Raw genomic sequence first — 21,673 nt, forward strand, 5'->3', positions numbered from 1 at the left:
ATTTCCACTTTCGTCCTTAATCATGCTCGCTCACTCCTCCACACATGGATATTCTTGTAAAATGCATTCACATTATTAATACTTTTCTTCTCCTCTGTCATCTCTACTGTGTTTTATTATCTGGTGCATCATTTCACTCATTCTTCAGCTTTATTGTAATTCTCAGCATAAGGTGGCTTCTCATTCTGAAGACAAATAATTGTCTCTGCAATAGCCCTCTCAGCTTCTATACGTAAAGTTTCAGCTGCAAGTTTCCTATGTTTCTAAAAAAAATCTCTCATTCACTAAAAACAAGCTTCTAAAACCTCAAACCTGCTTTCAGCTATTATCAGCAATACTTGGATTTTCTGGATATGTCAAGTGTTTTGCCTTGTCTCATGGGCTCATGCATATTATTGTGTTAGGTCATTCTCAGCATTGCTTCTTTGAGGTAATACACTGAGCAACGGGCTGGAGACTCTCTGGATATAAGTTTCTTCTTTGAATAAATAAATATAGTGTCAGGCTGACTGATATCAGCTCTATTTAAGCTTACAAATGTTCTAGTGCTCTTCACAACTACATTAGATATTGCAAAACTTAACTCATCTCTGTAGTATTTAATGGCACTGGAAGATCATTCAGAATTCTTTTGAATTCCACATAGAATGCAGTTTTAATTTCATCATGTGCTTCTAATGTAAGTTCATATAAATCATTGTGATCAAAACAAACTGCATGTTATCCTTCTATTCTGAAAAAGAAAGAGACATTCACTGATAGCTTCACAAACAAGAACTTCTGAACGCTGTCACATATTACAAAGACTTTACCCATTTCATGCCTTTTAGTCTTTACAACTCAGTATGCTTCTGGAGAGTGTTACGCACTGTGGGTTTTTGCAATGACAGGATACTAAGGAGGTCCAGTCCTTTGACTTAACATTCCTTTCCTGTATTGTAAAAATAAATTGGAGATACTGTTTTTTCAAACAATCGAGGCTATGTATGACACTTACTTGTTTCGTATAATTTGGAGGCTTTCTGGCTACATCAGCTCAGAAGTTCCATGCTTCCAAATTCCAGCCCTCTCTCTGTAGGTCCTCTATCCATAGGACTGACTCTTGGGGGGTGGTTTGTTTAACTGAGCTTTATTTGTCCTTTATCCTTCAAAATATCTGATTTAAGAAACACTTCTGGCCCCGTCTCTACTACCAACATTGTTTTTGCAGTCACAGGAGCACCTTTCAGGACATCAGGGAAGGTACCTTACACATGGCTGGGAATGAGATCTGTAATGCATCTGTAAGGATTTTGATGCTGTTTATGAAAACTAACTTAGATATAGTCTGAAATGCAACATGTTTGATCCAAGATTCACAAAAATTTTGAATATGAAACAGTCTGAAGCAAGTAAGCGTCAAGTTTGATCCAAAGATATTTTCACATCATTGTCCTTAGATGTCAGAAATACACCACGATTCCTTTATTCTCCCTAAGTGAAAAAGGCACAGCTCTGCATCAGTATCCCAGAAGGAAGAGAGGGGGATGTTTCGGACCACTTTATACATGAATCCGGGTTTAGAAACAACATTACGATGAAAAACTAGTGCATGCCTATACCATTGTGCTCAGCTGAATGGAAGCAGACCAGTTCGTTTCAGTATCATAATAGATCCTTTAATGCTCATTGCTTAAGTAGTTGTTTCTGTTTCAAAGGACAAATTCCTACAGTTTGAGAGAAAGAAGTTCTATCCTGGTATTGAAAAGTTCAAAACATTAGTTTTCAGCCTGTCCATTTTCTTAGTATGATCATGTTTTGACCAATGAAAAACATACAAAATCCTACAGTTTATTTCCTTTTCTTTACAGGATTATTATTTTTTTGCTGTCCTGGTGCTTCAAATGAGACGGCTTCTGTGAACCTTGTTTGGAAAGAGACACCATGTGCTAACACATTTAGGGAATCCAAACTGTTCCTGATACTATGCTTAAGATTCCTTATTAAAACCAGCTGAATACAAATAGAAGGGATTAATATCTTTGTTCCGTAATTATTATATCGGTATCAATGTACAGCTGAGATTATTTAAGTGGGGAAAAGGAAATATCTTTTTAAGATGTTAAAAATGCTTTTGGCACTAAATGCATCTAAGCAGAGAGACTCCCAAACTAGTTTGAATCATTTCTGTTTATAGTTGATGGCAGCTCCTACTTAATGAGGTTTGAGAAGGCAGTACTTACTGCAAGAGGAAAGTGCATTCAAAATCTCCAAAACACTTTAAATCTGAAGTTCTCTGAGTTTGTTAGATCGTGGAAAAGCTCAAGAAGAAAGATTGTCAATTATGTATTTTACCCAAAAAACACTCGGCAAGGCCCCTTGAATACTTCCTTTCTTTTCATCAAGATACCGATACAGAATTATTATATCTAACCTATTTGTATAAAAACAATAGAAATGGCAGTAGGCGTAACTCTTCTCTCTCTTGCAAAAAGGCAGCATGGGATACCACCAAAGCCAATGGTTAATTCGCAGTGATCTCATCGGCATGAACTATGCTGACACTTTCCCTGCCAAGAGCAATTCTCTGCAAAGGGACTTCCTGGACAGATAAGGGTAAAGAAGCCTACCGCGTATGTTGTTATTCCAAAGGCTAACTGATGAAACATATGGATGTTGAGCAACTCCTGGAGACCTGCTCAACGCATGAGGCAGCTGGAGAGAGATCGCTTTAGAATTAGCACCTCAAGCTTTTGTACCAAGCACATGCAACAAACTCAGATTTTCTCCCTTCTCAGGGAATTTTTTCCCTAACAAATCCATTTCTTTGGAACCTGAAGAGAGCTTCTACAAACAGGCTTGAGCAAGATAGGCCATGATGAAATAATTATGAAGTTTACAGTGTTGGTACAATCTTTCCTATATATATTTTAAGAGCACCCAAGCAAGATTGTATAATGAAAAATTGACTTATAAAAGTGTCATTCAACTGCTCTGTATTCACATTTGAGCTCAGTGTTAAGTCCTTGACAAAGACAGAACTCAAATACTGTGGATGCTTTCTGCCCACAGCCAGTAGTTTTCTTTGATAATTGCTTTTGTTTAGAAAAGTAGAGGCAGAAACAAAAGGGAGGCTCTGAGAAAAGTTGCAGTAATTCCTTGAAAATAGGAGTATTTTTCTTCTAGAAAGCTGCTAAACATCTTTTTCATAAAGAATTGTAGGGTCTATTAAAAGTTTAACAGGACTTTAGATAGCCATTACAAATGCCTATAAAGTTTCACTATCTGCTTAGATTTGAGGGATTCTGGGACACTTCTTGCTCTCTTCAAGGCTTCATCCACAAGCTTGCTAGGGATGGCTTTGTACTTCCCAAAGCCCCCTTTCTGTTAAGCAAGCCAGTCTCTATTTGTTTCTGCAAGCATCATTTTCCTATTAGAAATGATGTTTTTATTACTCTCCTATCATGCTGAGCAGTGGGGGATATTACTTCTCCAACAGCTGGAGTGCAAGGCCTCTTACCCTGTGGGGATTTGGCAGTTACCAGTTGCAAACTAAGCGGAGCAGTGAGCAAGCTCTGCAAAGAGGATGTCTTTACTGTCAGCTAATAGCACACAGATCACTCCATTCCTGCAGAACTAAAACCAGGCCACTATTTTGCTTTTTAAGAGACAATAGGTCTCTTTCTCCCCTCCTCCAAAACAGAGCAGGCACAATAGCTCCAAAATGAAAACCTTTTGTGTGCACATATTATTTGATTTCAAGCTGCCTAGAATATAATGATGATTTTTTCAGCTCCTCACAGCAGCTGCCAGCATTTCTGACAGCCTGTACAAGGAGATGGGAGTACTGAATATCTTTGTGTGTGTTATTTGCTATGATTTTTTTCTTTTAAGAACTTTCAAAAGGCTGTTTAAGAAATTGCTGCCAGCCCTCCTGGTAACCCCACTGAATTTTCCTTATGGAAGGAAGTTCAGCAAGGAGAGCCATCACTTCGCTTTAGAGAACACTAACCTATTCTGTGCTAAAAACAAACTTGCAAAGCCTAGGGGAAACTCCAGAGATAGAATGAGAAAAAAAATGCAAAGCCCCTCAGAAACAATAGAAAGACTCTTCTCAGACTCATATAAGAAACATTATTCAGAAAAGAATAAGAGTCATAGAGCCTATTTATCTTCCTCTCATCCTTTCCCCCCACCTCTGTGCTTTTGTAAGAGAGAACCTCCTGGAACTCACCTTTTATACATTCCCTGGGTGTGGTTAATAGCCAAGCATAAGTAATCACTAATGTAGCCCCCGGTATCTGGCTGTATAAAGCAGCTCTGCTAGGGCTTAATTTTTTTTTTTTTTTGATGGGGGTGGAAAGGAGAACTCTTTTGATGTCTTGGGTAAGTACTAGCTAAGAAGGAAATTAAATATAGAAATTTTATTTTGCTACTGTTTATTTTTTGCTTAAGTGTTTTTTTTCAGTTGTGCCACATCTTTATAGAGACTTTTCAAATAACTGAAGCTTTGCTGCAGATTGTCCTGGTAAGAGTGTCCTGAACAATACCTGATGAACTACTGGGTGACTACATTCAGATAGGCCACCATGTGAACAAGTCCCTGTACTTGCAAGAATGAAGACAAGGCCTGAGGTTTAATATGCTTTCCCACTCTTCTCACAGGATGAGATCTGTGTTGTATTTGGGACACTCAAGGGCTGGGAGCTTGTGAAAAAGCAATCTTCTCAAATCTTCCTAGACCTGTACATCTCATTGTAAAACTTTATATTTCCTTAGTGACTTTAGACTTCATTCATGGATAGTTTGTGTCTCATAGGAAAGGTTGGAAGTTCCGCCCGGGGGAGGTACTGTAACTGCAGATGCTTTTTCTTCCTAGGGGACTGCTAGTTCTCTATAACTTGTACCACTGAAGAGGTCTGGGGGTTCCTCACTTGTCCTGCTTTAGCAAATTCCTTGGATGTATGAAGGCACACTGCTTCTTTCCTCATTAGTTAAAACACCTGTAGCAAATCATACTGCGTTTCTCCAGGCACAGCCTCCATGCTGATTGTTGTCCTACCCTAAATATGCTCCATTAACTTTCTGAAGCTCTACAGTCACCTCTCAGGCTTGGCCAAATCAGTCTCTAGTTTCTCTGCAGATCATGCAACTAAAGCCCAGAAAGTTGGAGACAGGATCTCAAGAGATGACAGTGTATTATAAGGTACAAGGCCCTAACCTCCAGGTACCTGGGTATCTGCACAAATGGCTTTGAAAAGCCATGCTTTGGTTCTGAGAAGTATTGAATGTCTTGGAGTAGAGATCTCAGAGCTGTGACATCTTTTAGTCAACAGTAACTGTCATGTTCTCAATGGTAGAAGACTTGAGAGGCCTGTAATGTGGTCTCTCAGCCTCTTGTAGCAAGATGCAAAATTTCACCTTTAAAATTCTATATGATGTCACTTGCTCCTAGGAAAGCCATTAATCACGACACTTGACTCCCAGACGGAACACAGCAGGGACTGGTTCACCTTTCTGCCATGCCATAAGCATGAGACAGGAGTGATTTTGGTTTCTGGCACAGGAATCCTTTATCAAAGATTAGACACCTGCCTCACAGGTTGCTGACCACTGAATCCAAGGGCTGCCACTCAACCACATTTGCAAGGGCTGAACTAGAGTCTTCCAGTGTTCAATACCTGTGAATAAACTATCATCTCACTTGGCTACAAAAAAACTTTCCAGGGAAACTAAGGCCATACTTAGACCATGAAATAGGATTCTGTATTCTGCTTTGAGGTGAGGCTAACCCAGGCTGATGACAGAGTGCACCTCTAGAAAGCATACAGCTATTACTAATTTTTTGGGGCACTAAAATTAAGGTTTGCTCTTTCTAAGGCTTAGAAACATATTACCTCACGTTTGGTGTATGAAAGTGAAGCAGAACTGATTCATTCTGGGGAAAGGAAGAAGATGCTTGCAAAGGGCTTTTGGTTTTAGATTTATCCTGCTTGGAGAGGAGGAAGGAGAGAATCCAAACCCAGGGTGTTGCTATGCCTCATCTTTCACAGCAAGAAGAGGATCTGAGTGTGTTCTGGCTCACGGCACTGGAGTTGAATTCTTTCAACCTGGTCAAGTCCCAGGCTTGGGTGGCTTTTAGCTCAGGCCCATCTCTAGCAACCATTCCCCTTGCTTGCAAGCAAGGGAACAGAGCTGCCGCTATTCGTGGTATGCTGTCACAGTCTAAGCCAGGGGCCTCCTGCCTTGTGATTGTTGATTTCAGTTCATTTCTCTGATTTACAGTTTCCTGATTTGCAGGTTGTTAAAATACTTGTAAAAAACACTGGTCTGGAAAATGTTCCTAAATAATTATGTTGATGACTAAAAATCAGCCTGAAAGGGCTTTAATTCATAGCAGCTTATACAATAAGGGAGATTTAGGGAGAGCTTTTATTCTCAACTCATATTTTTAATGTTTCATTCATGTTCATATCCTGTACTACAGACCCCAAAGTGAGTTTATATAGCTAAACTCTAATTCTACATTCAAGAACTAGTTCATTCTCTGGAAAAGATTTCTTAGGCAAATAAATTCTTCTATCTGAAGGTTAGCCTTGTGTTTATGTTCTGGAGGGCTTGTGGGGAATTAGACTCCTTTCCCCTTTGGAAGGGGATTGTGGGAATTGAAAGGTTAGCATTAAAATAGGGAGTCTAAGCATCAGTGAGAAACTGAGGTCAAGAGTGTGCCCCATTTACTTGCTGCAAGTAAAGATCACAACTGAGTGTGTGCTAGGGGATTTGTGCAGTACAGCCTCATCTGCAAATGAGCAAGACACATCCAAGACTATTTTGATTGTTACCTTTGGTGCTGAGAGAGATCTGTTGTCATTAGCCCAGGCTAATGTTTAGGCCTGAAACAGTGTCATCCCAAGTCTCAAGTTTCTTATTTAACCAGTCCCAGCTGTGTCAAATCCTGCCTGCAACAGAACTAGAAGCTGGGATTAACCACTGAACCTCCCAAAACGTATGACTGATGGACCCTATTGTAAGGTCTGGTTAGGACCATTTTGACATGGCTTCTGCTGGAAAATGTCTTAGTTAAAACTCTTCAGAAATGCATCTGTTACTTAACGCCAAGACAACTCAGAATATCCTGAGTGAGGCCTGGCCAGGATGGAAGATGGGCTTTACCACATCCCAGGGAAATAAGTTTAGTCTATTGTGAGCTGTTTCTGGTTTTGTAATGACTCTCAGCATGGAAAAAGCTTAAGATTCCCAGGTTTTAGAGAATCACAGAAACATTCTCTGCTCAGCTCTGTTCGCAAGGCTTATGTTATTTAAAGGCCTCAGCTTGAGAGGCTAACACAAATATCTGCAAATATCTTATAAGCAGGGCGGAGCAGTTTCTGCATGAGTGCAATGTAGAAGTACAGGAGTTTGCCTGTCAGATGCCCACAGCCCTCAAGTAACAACAGCATCGCAGGCCAAGGCATGGGTGTTTGTGTGCTCCCATCAAATATGACAGGCACTGCCCCGAGGTGCCACAGGCTCAGGTGAGAGTTTACTCGTTTACAGAGAAACAGAACTTCTGGAGGTCTTGCTAATACAGCATTCCTAGAAGTTTGGATCTTGCTTTAACAGTCCAATGTATTAACAGAAGCATTACGCCCCCCCCCAAAAAAAAATGCCCTGGCTAGTTAGTGCAGGTGTCTGCTTGGTCTGCCAAGAAGCCAGCATGAGGGAGCATAGCTGTTTTCAGCTGAAACCAATTACCTTGATGAGTGAAGTAACTAGGGCTATAAAAACACTGTCTCCTGGTGCATTAGAAAGTTAGATGTGCCCAATATCTGCATTTGTCAGAACAGATCTAAATAAGGTGATCTGCCATGACTTGCTAGACTCTTCTTTGTAGAACAGTGCGTTGTCCTTGTCCTGCTGTCAGGAAACAACCATCAGCCACCATTTGCTTTGTTTTATCCTTCTACTTCTCATCACACCACCTTGTGCACAATAAGGACACACCAAGATACTATGCAAGTGTCTTGGAGACTACCACAATAAGGTGATCCTGTAATGTGATCTTCAACAGGAAGGTAATCTGCAGGTAAGGTACTCCTGAACTGTGACTGCCTCAGCCCTTCTGAAAGCTGTTTTGAGATTGAAAATCTGCTCTATGGTGTTGGTACAGTTTATGGGGTCAGTTCTACTGCACAGTTAGGTGAAAATGAAAGTAGGGTCTGGGTTAATTGTAAAAGACTCCACAAACTCTAAGTGTGCAGTATGTGCAGAACCACGTGCCAGCCTTCCTTGAGGGGAGGCAGTTGAATGATCCAGTCCCTTACACTGGATCTATACAGAGTCAGAATTCAAGAGTTATAAACTTTGTAAGCATTCTGGGGCAAGTGTACCGGTAACTGAGCAGAGTTGCAAGCAATCAGCTTGGAAAATGATACGACTGAAGCAGTGTCCTTTGGTACTGTATTAAGTTGCTGAGGAAAAAATGACCATCTACCAGAGGAAATGACAAAGCAAAGAAGAAACAATGTCATGATCAAAACCTTTCATCAAATTTTGGCATGTAAAATAGTAGAATGGTGGAAGATGACCTTGTTCCAGGAAGGAAGAAAGCAGTATGTTTTAAAAATTGCCATATCGTGGCTACAAAGGTTATGATAGGCAGAATAGAAGAGTAGAGCAACAGCTTACTAGTAACTGAAGGTGAATTTGGAAACTAGATGCATGTATTTCTGAGGGACAGATGTGGAACATTTGATACTTGTAGTGCCAAATAAGCTGATCTGCTTGAACACTCCAGGACCAGCAAGTTCTACCCTCTCCTTTAACAATTTCCATGGCAGTGAGCAGTTTAATTTGTAGTTATCTCTTTGTGTGCAAGTGAGGGTGAGAATATGGCACTAATCAGTTTTAGGATGGAGGTGTGGGTCCTACCACTAAGGTACAGAATTTTACCCTGCTCTGTGCTCTACGAGAACATTTGCCCCTTGAGGGATCCCCATGGAACTACCAAGCAGGATGCAGCACAGACTGAGGTTGAGAGTTTTTAAAAGCCATTTCCACTTCGTTATTAACATGTGTGAATATTGGATTTTATGATTTCCTCTTTGATTTTATGACTATTGCAGATTATTCAAAAGCAAACTGAAAAAGTAATTTATTGCCTAGGTTTGTTTTGTTTTTTAAACCTGTAACAATTTAAAGCATCATGAAGAGTTCCGGATCATACTCACAACAGCGAGACTGCTTAATGAATCAAAAAAATTTGCCTGCAAGTTTGAACACCACGATAAATGGAGGGGTAGGAGTCTACGTGGAGCTGTAAGGTCAGTTATGGACCTGAGAACCCAGTGAAATTGTGCTGTAACTGCTGACAGAAGCACCTCCAAAGTCTGCCAGCTTTGCTAAGGCTTCCTGCCCTCTCCAGATGACCTTCTGTAACTAGACTGATGATCTCCTGATAACAGGTTTTCTTGGTACACTTCCACATTTTCCTGATACTTTGGGTCTTGCTAGAAAACAGATGTTCTTGGGGTACTTGACAATCTCACTTTGAACACTGGCAGGAACCAGAAACTGAAGAAGAAGAAATAAGAAACTTTTTTGATTGCACCTGATCGTTCTTGAGCCTTGACACTGGGGACTAAGATTTGGGCAAGGATCCAAACTGGCTCTTCACCACAAAATCCATTCTTAGGTCCCTACATGCACATTAAGGTGAGCATTAAGTCTAGTGTTTCAGTTTTAAATCTCAATTCCCTTGCTTAGGTTCTGAGCCAAACATTTGCTACGGGAGAGGCATGCACAGCAGATGAGTAGCCTTCTTCAGGATACATGTTTCCACTAAATGTGATGAAATTACAGATTATACTGAGTGATTCTAGATGTTTTGTCCAAGAAACCAGCTAATTAAGCAGCAATGTGGCCCCACATTGACCAAGTATATGTTTTTTGTTTAGCGCTCGTCACCAAATATTGTCCAAGTATAAGAGCACCATGACCTGAAATTATTGCCCATGCCATCTGCATTTCAGACAGCCATTTCTTCAGGTCACAAATTAAGTCTAGCTAAGTCTTCTGGAGGAATTGCTTCAATTGATGTCCAAAATGGGAGAGGAATATGGAAGGCGGCTCAGTAAAAGTCAGTACTGAAATGACACACTGCAAACTATAAAGTCTAGACTGTATCCATAGATACCTAAACGCATATGCTTTTTCTGTCATGCCTCCCTTCCCCAAACAAACTTCTTTGGCTTTTCCACACAGACAACTGCATTTGACTGTTTACATGACATTTGATAACTTAAAATGCATCTTTTGTGTGGTCAAGGTTTTTCAGTATAGTGGCCTCCTAAGCAAGCTTTTAATGCTTCAAGGATCATCTTATCAATGAAAAAAAAAAAGCTGTTTAGTAAAAAAATCATCGTAACTGAAGATAATTGTGATTTGAGTAACTGGGAAATAATCATTCAGTCAAGCAGACGGCACCTGATAAGGTTAGTACATACTCTTAAAATAGGCTATTGTCAGGCCTATGCATATTGGATATAACCATAATGCTTCTTGATCTCTGGGCTCCCTGAAAGCAATGTGAATCCATAGGTAATCTTATATCTTGGCTACTGACCAGTATAATATGAACTGAACACACCATCCAAACAAGGGGCTCCTAGGCGGGCTGTCAGTACTAGAGGTTGAACTTGAGGCCTCTGGAAGGGAAAGCAGTGAGCTCTGGTACTCTGAGGTTAGCAGTGAACAGCCAAGACTATAGGAAAATTGTTCTTCTACTGCCCTGCTGAAAACAGTGCCCCACAGATCAGATGCAGATTATGTTTATTGCTGCTTCAGGGGTAGTGTTTGGTTGTTGGCATTTGTTTTTTACTTTATATCACCGGCCAGGCTTAGGCCAGTACTGCTGCTTGGGGTGGTGGGGTGAAAAAGCATCCCAGGAAACTGATCCACATGCAAAAAAACCAGATTTTGTTTCAGCAGACAACCAGCAGACAACCCAACTGCTTGTATTGGCATACCTGAGAGGCAGCATGGAATGGGCTCGCTGAGGCCTGTGCTGCTGCCATGGGCAGTGCTCCTCGCCTGGGGGCCTTAGGTTTGTCAGTCAGGTGGTGGCAGTAAAATCCTGAAGTTAAAAGTGCTTCCATTGTGTCAGGCTGCTCCAGCAATGGGAATTCTGCACAAATCAGGGCAGCACTCTGTGCCAAAGGTTCTATAGGAATAAAAGGCAAAATAAGTAGTAAGTGACTTAAGTGATGCTACTGGCTTGCTTCAAATTATTCCAAATTGAGTCATTTTTGAACTTAAAACCTTTGGTTTAAAATAAACCAGAGAGTCATCAGGGAAGAAAAAACTTGAGTGCCATGAAAACTGAGCTGTGAGTTCATGGATATGATTCATTTTCCCCTTTCTTTTCCATCCATTCAGGGGCCAGCCAAATCCATCTCTTACCTGGCCTTTCTTTACCCTGAAACTCAGAGTAATGGGAGGAACAGAGGAGTTGATGTGACAGGATGTTTGTAGAAGGCTCTCTCATGGGTGTCCTGTGAATTGTTCTTGATATACCTCAGCTGGTGTGCTGTTTCTTTGGGTACAGACAAGTATATTGTAGTGATACAGAACTTGGGCCTAAACAATACGTCTGAATGGTTTTAACACGGGGTTTAGACAAAATCTATTTCTTCCAAGCTAGGGGTGGAGACATCTCTCTCATATACACCCCCCACATACACGTACCCCCCTCCAGAGTATGGCACAAACATCTGAAGGCCCTGTGATTCCAATTTTTATTGTTGATGCTCACTTTCATCACGTCTAACATTTGCTCCGAACTGACTACTTCTAAGAACATCACTCTTCGCAATGTGTATGGATATTAATCTTCCAAAGAGGAATTTAAATGGCAGGGTGGACCCTTCAAGCTAATATAAGGGAGGTGATGCCCTGTCTGGTTTTAATTAGAGGTAGCTTTCTTAATGAGGTAATGTTCTGTTGTGCTGGGTTATCTCCTAGAAGACAGGGCAGCAGGCGAGCTGTTGGGGAGGGACACTTGAAAAACATCACAGGCAAGCTGTTTAATGTTAGCGCTATCATTCATCACCCGCACTCTTTGGAGAGCCTGACAGACGGAGCACGTCCTGTGGGGACTCCATCAGCCTCTGGCGTGCTGCTTAATGCAATTTAGCCAGATGTATCAAAGCAGCAGGCGAGACCCTGCTATTTGGACAGCATTTATAGCATCCTGGGCAAATAGTCAGGAAATGTTCAATAATGTGCCTTGCACAAGTGTGGCAAGAAGCAGATTCTTAGAATGACGGGTTTCCAAGAGAAATCCTGGCAGTGCCTCGTTCCAGCTTTTAGTCACATGCTGGTTTTGTTGTTATTGTTTGAGGGCTTATTTTTTTTAAAAGGCTGTCTTGGTTTGAGGTTTCCAAAGACCAGATTTAAGGTGACTTGAATACGCCCATCTGGTTCCCGATCAAGTGGACGAATGTGTACAGCAGAATTGCTGGCCTGCGTGCACACAGCGTGGATCTGGGCACTGGGCCCGCTGGCGTGCTGCGTTGTCTTCCCAGCAGACAGAGAGCAGTGCAGAGCTGACTGCTGCAGCAACCCCAAATGCTCCACTCGTGATGCAAAAGGGATCAGCGCTGTCTGGGCAATCAGAGAGCAAATGCCATTACAGACAGGGAATTTAGTGGGGACTCTGCCTACATCTCTAGGCTATGGAATGGGAGCCAGCCTGGTATGCTGACCGCCTCTGTTATGGAATTCAAGAGCGCCTCTGCAGAGTATAGTTCAAGTATACCTAACCGTTTGATACTTAAATAATATTAATTCCCAAATTTTGCAATCTAGACCTTTTCCCAAAAACCCAGGTATACCCACAGACCTGGCTCCGGTTCTCGCCCTGGGGTACTGGGTGTGTGAAATCTCTCCATCAGTTACACAGCAGGAGGATTGCTCCCTCAAGAGAGCAGAGCCTGCAACAGGGAAGGCAGATACCCTGGGGAAAACAGGGGTCTACACTTTCTACCCTGTGTCCTGCTGCCCAGACTGGTTGCCACTGCTGCTAGCTGCCACAGAAATCCTAGCCATAAGCCATGTAGGTGCTGAAAGCTGATGTGTTTTGCTATTTAAGTCTCAAACTTCTTTGCCAACAATGGGAGAAGAGAACGAGGTTAAAGTACTGCCCTGTGGGCAGCTGGCAAAAAGACATGTAACCTCTAGAGGGGGAGAAGATCCAGTGGGCCTGGAAAGGGAATAGCTGTGGTGTGTGTTTTCAGCCTAAAGGACAAAGCCTTGTTAAATTCCCAATGTAGAAGCAAAGCTGTCCTTTGCACCATTTTAGTATTATTATTTTTAGCAAGTTCTCCCCAAAACCACTCTTCTGAGGAGACCCCCACTTCTCCTGGGAGCCAGAACTGCAGCCTGGGTGAGGGACAGACGTGCAACCCAGGCACCTCCCCATGTGCTGTGGTGTCAACTTCACCTGTGAATTCAGCTTTGGCTCAGGGTTGGTGCATAAAGATGTAAAATACATCTGGGTCTTGCAGCCTTGGAAAGCTCTTTGATGATGTTTCCAGCAACAGAAATGTAGCATGTGCAGAGCCTTGCATCCTGTTGCTAATAAGTCTGCTTTTACACCACTCTGCTACACTTATTAACTTTCATTTACATATTTTTCCAATAATCTTTTTAACATGTGACTAGATGACCATAAATCCTGGAGAGTGAGGAGTGCAGGGTATGTTGGAAGAACAAGTGCTTGGGGCTCAGTTTAACCCTTCAGTTACCATTAGAAAGGCCAGGTCCCGAGCAGCTGTGTCCTGCTGTTAGCCCAACAGAGACAGGTTGGCAGGGAAGGGTAAGCACTTCAAAGGGAACAGATTTTCTTCTTGTGGTATCCCAAAACAAATGTGGTGCTGCTGCCAAGTCCCAGAATGCAAATTAATGCATAATGGGCCATTTGAAATGTTTTGCTAACAAGTACATGGCATGGTTCTGCATTGATACTTAGCTGTTGATGAAACCCCATCTGTGGATTTAGCAACCAGGTTCACTAAACCAAGTGGCATTCCATGTTTCACGATATATGATGTAGCAAAGAAAATCTGGTTTGGCTTGTTAAGGCAGGACAGAATGGGGACAGCTGGTTAATGTATGTGAAACACCATCTCCCACAGCACAGAGCAAGTGCTCAGCAATATCCAGACCCATGTACTCCCATGACAGCATAGGGGATTATCGGGGGGCAGGGGGTACCGACACTGAATTTCCAGGTTTGAGTTCTCTCTCTGCTACCTTTGGATTTCAGACTTCTCACTGAGAGAAATGGTGACAACTAGAAAAATTGTGCAATATATATTTTTATATTTTCTTTATACATCTATACACATAGTTGCTTCCAATTACCCAGGAATAACTGTTTCCTCTATTGAGCCAGCTGCATAGATGGCTGAACAATCTGTCTGTTCAAACATACTTCAGTCAACTTTCTCTAGCTGATTTGGCAAGAATTTTTCTTTCTACAACTGGATCTCCTCCAGTAACAACTTAGACAGCCTTTTGACTTTAGGTCATGGCTGTATGACACTGAAAGATTCCTTTCATTTGTCTCTACAAGTAATGATGCAAAAACCAAAGGACTGTCATGCCTCTAGTTGTGAAGGGGCAGTTTGTGCAACACATCCATGTGTCAGTTGGTTTTACACCACAAAGCAGGACGGATTATCTCAAAAACAGGGTTTTGGACTGGCACTCGAGGGTTCAATTCCTGACACAGGTCCTGGATAATCACCTATTTTTGCATCTGAATGTATGGAAATAACTTCTCACCTCAAAAGCAGCTGTAGGGATAATACCCTGTTATAACTGGAGGGTTCAGAGTAGTGATGAGCATCAGGGGAAAGAAATCTCAGTCCCAGGCAACCAAGAAAGATCTGGAATAAGATCTGCCAGCAGCAGCAAGGGTGAGAAGAAGGGAATAGTGCTGCCATCAGGAAGCTGAGGTCCACTTCACCTCTCACAATGTCACCCTTTTGTGACGGCTCGACTTGGACTGTGGCCATAAAGACCATGAAAACCGCTAGGCAGCTTACAGCATAGACATTTTACATGTGTAAATTTATCCTGCTCTCACTAAAACTTCAGCTTGGAATGACAACCATTTGCAAATGTTTCACATGCCCCAACTGAGAGGCTAGAAGAAAATGTGGCCTTGATTAGCAACTGTTAATCAATTTCCATCTCAATTAAATCTTGTTGTTCCAAATACAGCATGAGACCACTCAGTTTGTAATGTACCAAACCGTATGTTGCTGCTCTGCGTGACGAAACCAGACCCCAGTCTCCAAGGCTGTCATCCTAGGGACTTTCACAAGCAGTAAAATGCTATTTTCACAAGATCAGCACTTTACTTTTCCGCAGCCATTTCCTTGATGACTTAGGGCAGATGACTTAGGGCAGTCTTCTGGGACTGAGTTTGATAAGGGCCCCTGATCTTAGTAATGCAGCTTAATCTCCAAAAGCCGGATTTCAGCACTACCTAATCACATCAGGCTCCTTTGCCTTTGCCAGTCCATTATGCTGCCGCAGGCTTCAAAGATTTTGGTGGCATAATGACATCTTCAGACCTATCCTGACTGTATTTCCAAGCTCTCTGTGCAATCCCATGTCTCAGAGCCTATAATATTATTTTAATTCCCAGTTCATTGCTTTAGGGGCACCTTCCTTCATAACTTCTGCTTTGCTTGTAATGATGAGATCTCTTGCAGATGCAGTTAATCAGAAAGATTACAATCACTCTAGAAACACCTGCATTGGAAATAAGTCTGGCTTTTATTACTATGAATTCCTACCGCTGACAAGCTCTGGGAGGAGAGGATGGGGGAAAACTCAAGATCCCTTTGCACAGCTGGAACATAAATGTGAAATTTTCTTCCCATTTATTTTTCTTCTGTAAATGATTTATCTGCTATTGATCAAGATTACCACCAAATAAAAATGAGAATCTACTAGCTTGTGGTGTTTTGTGTAACACACTCATAAAACAAATCTATGCCTCCATCACTGGAACAGTCCATACTTTTTATTATGATATGTACAGAACTGGAAGCAGCATTCATTGTCAGGGCTCAGCTAACAAGTTCAAGAACAACATGGATCCTGTGTTGGGACTCCACATTGCATATGGAAGACAAAATAATTCAGTTGTTCCAACGGCCTGCATGCTCTTTACCCTTATGATATTAAGGACAAATATAAAAGACTGAGCTCATTAATTGTAATTAATAGGTACAATAGGAAGCAGAGAAGTGAGAAGTATTAAGGGAGCAGCACAAAGATGTGTAATTGACTGCAGGGTAAAAAGACATTCTTAAGCCTGATGCAAGTATTTTGAGTCATATTCCTATTATGATGATTCTCTCCTATCTAACTGTTGGATAAGTGCCGGCACATTGTGTCCAAGAAATACTAAGTTTTCAACAAAGCTCTGCAGTGGTAAAGGTGACACAGTGTTTCAAAAACCCAAGGTTCAGATAATAAAAGATCTTGGGACCATGAAAACTGGCAAAACAAGAAATAAAATGCCATCCCTTACAGGAAACTGAAGGGTGTTCATGTCCTTCAAGGACAGGCTGGTAAAGTTCTAAGAAATAGCTCAAGGTGTTCACATTTATTAAGGAATGTTAATCTACTGAAGTCTGCAATTGTCCCAGGCTCTGGACACAGAGATAGAACTGTTTAAAAATTAAATACTACATTTAAAAGGTCTGAAAGATGTTCACAATTTTTCTTAGTTTTTAAGAAGCTGGAAAGTGGTGCTTCTACAGTGATCTATGAGCATAGGAAAAATGAAAATGTCTCACTGTCTCCAGGACCGAGTTCTCAGTCCACACAGAGTCAGTATGAAACGCTTCCAGTCCACAATATCCTGCTTTCTCTCACTGGATAACAACTCAAACCCAATATATGCTCAAAAAAATGATGTAGTGGGGAATAGTCTGTCCCGCTGCTTCTGCAAGAGTTACAGGAACGAATCTCTAATGCAAAAGCAGAAAATGTAGCCCCTTTACTGACTCCTGATAATAATGTTTTCTTTTACCTTTTCCAGGTTCCTAGCTTATCTATCTTTTCAGACCCAGAAACCATCAGAGACTGGGCTGGCAGTTACCGCCTGGTTTTAAATGAAGGTATTTGTCATGCATATCCACATAACTTCTATTCATTTAAATAGCCTGGAACTGGTTAGACAACTAAGAAAAGGAATGGCCTTATCAGAGAAGATGCTCCATTAACAGGAAGGTGACACTTCATATTTTGAGCAGAAGAAATATTTAGTGCAAGCTGGATGGAGTTCAAGTATCAGAATCCAAGAAGATAAGACAAAACCCCCAAGTAACTAGACAGTTTCTGAATTTTGCATTAAAGAGCTACCCAGAGTTTTAAGAACAGGGACCACTGGAAAACCAGGGAATATCTTCTGTGGCTGGAGTAACGCTCCCTCTGGCCCCAACAGCTTCAACGGGAAAACTGGAGAATCCCCTTCCCTCATTCCAAGTTATCTTCCAGTATGAAATGGAAAGAGGTGGATCGGAAGCCATCTGGGCTAAAGAAGGTCTAAAGCGTACCTCTTCCATGTCACCGAGTGTTGTAACTTGAGGTCAGTTATAGAGAAAGAAGGTGTCACTGCTGTGACCCCACCTGGCTGCATTGTAACAGAAAGCCTGTCCAACGGAGCAACGCAGCACCGCCGTGCACCAGACCGCTTTGGGCTGTGAAACAAAGTTGGTTGACTCTGGCCTGCGGGTACTTTGAGTAACCTGAAGTAACATGAGGGGAGATTATTTCAGACACCCTTTTCTCTTTGATATTTCTCTTGGCAGCCTTTCACAGCCCTCCCAGCAAGATGGCTGATGTCAATGCTGGGTTTGGGTGCCTCGCTCTTCATTCCACGCACGCTTGAGTACCTAACACACGTCAGAAATGGCAACACAGTGTTGCTCATTACATTGATAAGTGTTCAGCTGCTACTAATAACCACTCATCCACTCACAGCCAAGCTCCATTTCTTCTTCCCAGATCACTGTCAAGGTTGTATTACTGAGGAGTGTCTAAACATGGGCTGCAGAAACAGAAGGACTTTGCCTAGTAGGAGATGGGAGGTCACTGACTGACTTCAGTGTACTTAAGTCAAACTTAGCCTGTGGTTAAATATACAAGTCCTTTGCCCTTTAAGGCTGAAAATAAATTTGTCTCAAACTACTGCATTGGCTTACATTACTAAATAAATTATGAAAAATAAGTTGGCCTCAAAGCATAGTTTGCTTTGCTGCTCTGGGCATGAACCATTTCACTTGGACTCTGTTTTCCAGACCACCTATCTCCCTCACCAGGAGGATGAAGAGAAAATAATCAAGAGGGGCTGCAGCCTATTTAGACAACTGGCCAGCTCCTTGCAAAGGGCTCTTTCTCGGTTAGAAGAGAGAAGATCCACCACAGAGGAAAAACAAAACCTGCTAAATGCTCAACATGGTAATGATGCAATGGTACGATTTTACTGGACAGAAAGGACTAGGTTCACTGGTTTAACTGGGAACTCAGCATACATTCAGGATCAACACCTTTCTTTTTCCTGTCTCATCCTCCTCTCTTTCCCTCCCTCTCACTTTGTCTTCTTGTTCATCTTTACTACTACATTTATGTAAGCGCTGAACATGCACACAGTATTGCATACTACAACTCTCCTCATACCAGTCACTTGAAAATGATGATCCCAGTGCCCTTTGAGACCTGTAAACAATTACTGTTGAAATTAATATGAATCCATCAATATAAGCTCTTGAACTGTACAGCCAAGCAACAGTGACATGTACATCCTAAATCTTGTCTAACAGCACGATCTAGCTAATTCAAAAGGGGAACTGTATTAAAATATAATGCTGATACAGTATGTTGTAGGACAGCTCTAACCAGAGGTAACTTGTAAACTCCAAAGACACCTCCGTAAAGGCAGTATTGCACTGTTACTGAATAGTGCCTTTCAACAGGAAGTCAATCGTCAGCTCCCTTAAGCTCACTGAACTGCACAAATACAGTGTCTCTAATTCCTGTTCCCAAACATGGCCCGGGGTTGTGCTGTCTTCCCAACTTTTATGACAGCTCTGCAAAGGTGACCCTCCCCTCTCAATCTCATCAGCCAACTCTCATTAACTGCCTTGCTGCTACCTCTGTTGGTCAATACAGGCAACTCTCTCTGAAACGGTGAACGGGGCCGACTGCACCTCACTTACATTTGATATGTACCCAACTTTGGGTTTGTGCCTAGACTTGAACTACGAAAAAAAAAGAAAAATTAAAAAAGAATTTATGATCTCATGAACCTTGAGAGCAGAGGCCCTTGAGCATCTTGTGAATGACAGCAGCACTCTTAAGTCTGGATCCTAGCTTGTGTTTTCAATCCAAGAGGACTGAGCGATGTTTGGAATTACATAGCGAGGAATCTAAACTAAACCAGGTGTCTTCCCAGTTTTGCCAAAAAAATAGTTTGACACATACTAGCTTATAAATAGATGGTTCTGCCAGATCAAACAATGATATATTACACTGACCACTCAAACAGCCCAACAATGAAGCAATTTTCATGAGGATGCAATACTTTTTTACTTTTTTAAATTGAAAATAATAAACAGATTGGCTTGTATTATCATGAAAAATGTGCTAAAGGGTAAGGTCTGTGAAGAAAAATCTGACAAGTCATAGGTCATAAAAGTTTCAGTTCAGCCTTGTTCATATTATAGTGAAGTAAATTATTGCTGAAAACTTCTTTCAAAGAGTTCCTTTTTGATTGGGTCTTGTTTTAAAGATGAGCAAACGCTTTAAATGTGAGCTATTTCCATTGTTTGTGAGCAATAAACAACAGGCTGAGTAGAAAAGCAGAGCCCATAGGTCATTCCCACTGGTGTAAAAGAAATGCTCCACAGCGCTTTCTTCCAACCACAGAATAATCTTTACCTAACTGTGTATACATCTGTCTCTGCACAGGCACCTAAACAGGGAGTTCTCAGCACCATACAACGGTTTTTTTCTTGTATAGGTACAATCCATAAACCCAGCTGGCACTTGGGAAAACCAGACTGGCCAATGCAACGCTGACATGACTGACTACAGCACAATCTGACAGTGGTGAGATACTCTGGGAGCATTAGTCCCTTTACTGGAACCGTTTGCTATTTAATTCTCATTTTGCTCTTTCTAAAATTAAACTGTTTTGATCATGATGAGCAGTGCGTCTCTCAGGACAAAAATGATTTTGAGTGGAGATGTGAAGTAGCTCAGTATAGCTGCATCAAACCACAGGACCAAAGAGTGCCTTGCACCTACGGTGTCTGCAGCAGAACTACTCAGTGCAGATGATTCATTGAGAAACCTCTTTTTCCTGACAGGATCTGGAGAGATGCCTGAATATGGTGTTAAGGAGCTGACAGGGAACCAGCCATGCTCAAATGCCTTCCTGTTCATGTAAAGACACAGAGAAAATCTCCTCCCCACACTTAATGTCTTTGGGACCCTTCCAGTCATGTCCTTCCCTTCTGACAGTCTTCCAGCTCCTCGGGACTTTCTGGCCCTCCTCAATATCCTCCTCTGTCTCCTCTTCCCCCAAGGACAGTTCTTCTCTTCTCGGTCCATTCTGCTTCCGCCCAGGAGGTTCCTGGGGAAGAGGCCGCAGGTGGTGCAGCGTGTGCACAGCTCAGCCTGTGGCTGGGACATGCTGCCATCAGCTGCACCTCTCCATCGCTCAGAGACCCGCTGGATCCTTTCAGACAAAGATTTCATCCGACGCAGCAGCCACAACTCTCCCCCAGTGGCTGTTTCTAGGGGAGAGGCCTGCACTGCAGCATGTGAAAGTGCTCTAACACACAGCACATACTTTTCCAGGCTCCACCGCAGCGTCAGGCTTAATGAAACACTTAATTATCAGACCTCAAAACTCGGGATTTCCAAACGAGACGAATGGATCTCCTGCATTGGGACCTGGCTGTGCAATCCCTCCTCTGCTAAACACTTGCTCCTGGGGACAGGTAAAACTAACAGGCTGAGAAACAAGAGGCTACATAAAGCATACTTACCGATAGGAACAAGGCCATGCTGGTAACTTGTTCTGCCAGCATAAGGAAAGCCTGGTTACAGGATCCAAATAGCTGCTTGGCATTTGAGAAGCAAGGAACTAAATCAGAGGCTAGAGACCTAAGCATTAGAGCTAGAATAAGAAATACTGAAGTTATTGCATCCATTGATTGAAGTAGTCTCATCCAGACCAGGGAGATCTGGCTGTAAGAGTCTGGGATGACTGGACACAAACAATGAATGCAGACAAGGAGACACCACTGAAAAGACACCACTGAAACTGTGGCTATTGCCCTCATTTCCACTTTCAGTTCAGTGAAGTGCACTGAACTGAAGCTCTCTCCTGACGCTGAGGCATGGGACTAGACACATAGGGAGCACTGAATTCTTAGTTTGCAGAAAAAGTTGCATACTCTGGTCCAAAAAACAAGCATTTCAAACCATAGTGGCAGTATGCAGGTTTCACAGTACCCATGCCACAGAGAAGCACAGGGGGTTTTGCCATACCAACCGTTTGTTTTGTACTGAGCACAACGATTCACCCAGAAGTCAGATG

The 21,673-nt window shown here is 42.1% G+C and overlaps 1 long non-coding RNA gene across 1 annotated transcript in view; it reads right to left on the reverse strand.

Moving 5' to 3' along the window:
* LOC142602720 (uncharacterized) overlaps positions 1-21,673 on the reverse strand; it is a 108,676-nt gene that overhangs the window by 58,230 nt on the left and 28,773 nt on the right. Inside the window, exon 3 of the long non-coding RNA XR_012836489.1 lies at positions 11,007-11,200. This is a non-coding gene — a long non-coding RNA (uncharacterized LOC142602720). The remainder of the gene's footprint in view (positions 1-11,006; positions 11,201-21,673) is intronic.

Source organism: Balearica regulorum, chromosome 8 (assembly GCF_011004875.1).
Source record: "Balearica regulorum gibbericeps isolate bBalReg1 chromosome 8, bBalReg1.pri, whole genome shotgun sequence".
In the NCBI taxonomy this organism is placed as follows: Eukaryota; Metazoa; Chordata; class Aves; order Gruiformes; family Gruidae; genus Balearica; species Balearica regulorum.